Source organism: Triticum dicoccoides, unplaced genomic scaffold (genome assembly GCF_002162155.2).
Source record: "Triticum dicoccoides isolate Atlit2015 ecotype Zavitan unplaced genomic scaffold, WEW_v2.0 scaffold60437, whole genome shotgun sequence".
Taxonomy (NCBI): Eukaryota; Viridiplantae; Streptophyta; class Magnoliopsida; order Poales; family Poaceae; genus Triticum; species Triticum dicoccoides.
This window is the reverse complement of record NW_021285511.1, coordinates 1-1,151: the sequence shown is the minus strand read 5'-3', so window position 1 is coordinate 1,151 and position 1,151 is coordinate 1. Positions and strand designations below refer to the sequence as shown.

The 1,151-nt window shown below is 48.3% G+C and overlaps 2 non-coding genes across 2 annotated transcripts; both read right to left on the bottom strand.

Moving 5' to 3' along the window:
- Nucleotides 1–379: 379 nt before the first annotated feature.
- On the bottom strand, nt 380–498 carry LOC119347200. The gene has a single exon (XR_005168189.1). It is a non-coding gene; the product is annotated as a 5S ribosomal RNA (ribosomal RNA).
- Nucleotides 499–865: 367 nt separating this feature from the next.
- LOC119347199 lies at nt 866–984 on the bottom strand. The gene has a single exon (XR_005168188.1). It is a non-coding gene; the product is annotated as a 5S ribosomal RNA (ribosomal RNA).
- Between the last annotated feature and the right edge of the window lie 167 nt (nt 985–1,151).

The following is a 1,151-nucleotide window of genomic DNA, read 5'->3' as shown; positions in this document are numbered from 1 at the left end:
ATGATCGCATCCGACATGTTTCCCCGTCTTCGTCCCTTATGCTTGCCACTCCCAGGTCTGCTCCAAAGACGATTCTACATTCTCAGTACCATTACAACCGTTCCCTAACAATGGATAATGTCCTATACTACTTACTCTCCCGCTCAATCACGGAGACGAGTTTTCCACGGTTTCCACCCCTCCCTCCATACCGCAGCAACACGAGTTTTTTCCACCCCTTTCAGAAAGCGCTCTTCGCGCCACAAAGCCGCCACAAGACGCGCGAGCAATGAGCATCGAGCTTAAACATATCGCAAACGTCAAAAATAATATAACGGGATTAATATATATCGCGCACGTGCGATATGTTTGTCACAAGGCGCAAAAAATAATTATAAAAGGAATGCAACACGAGGACTTCCCAGGAGGTCACCCATCCTAATACTACTCTCGCCCAAGCACGCTTAACTTCGGAGTTCTGATGGGATCCGGTGCTTTAGTGCTGGAATGATCGCATCCGACATGTTTCCCCGTCTTCGTCCCTTATGCTTGCCACTCCCAGGTCTGCTCCAAAGACGATTCTACATTCTCACTACCATTACAACCGTTCCCTAACAATGGATAATGTCCTATACTACTTACTCTCCCGCTCAATCACGGAGACGAGTTTTCCACGGTTTCCACCCCTCCCTCCATACCGCACCAACACGAGTTTTTTCCACCCCTTTCAGAAAGCGCTCTTCGCGCCACAAAGCCGCCCCAAGACGCGCGAGCAATGAGCATCGAGCTTAAACATATCGCAAACGTCAAAAATAATATAACGGGATTAATATATATCGCGCACGTGCGATATGTTTGTCACAAGGCGCAAAAAATAATTATAAAAGGAATGCAACACGAGGACTTCCCAGGAGGTCACCCATCCTAGTACTACTCTCGCCCAAGCACGCTTAACTTCGGAGTTCTGATGGGATCCGGTGCTTTAGTGCTGGTATGATCGCATCCGACATGTTTCCCCGTCTTCGTCCCTTATGCTTGCCACTCCCAGGTCCGCTCCAAAGACGATTCTACATTCTCACTACCATTACAACCGTTCCCTAACAATGGATAATGTCCTATACTACTTACTCTCCCGCTCAATCACGGAGACGAGTTTTCCACGGTTTCCACCC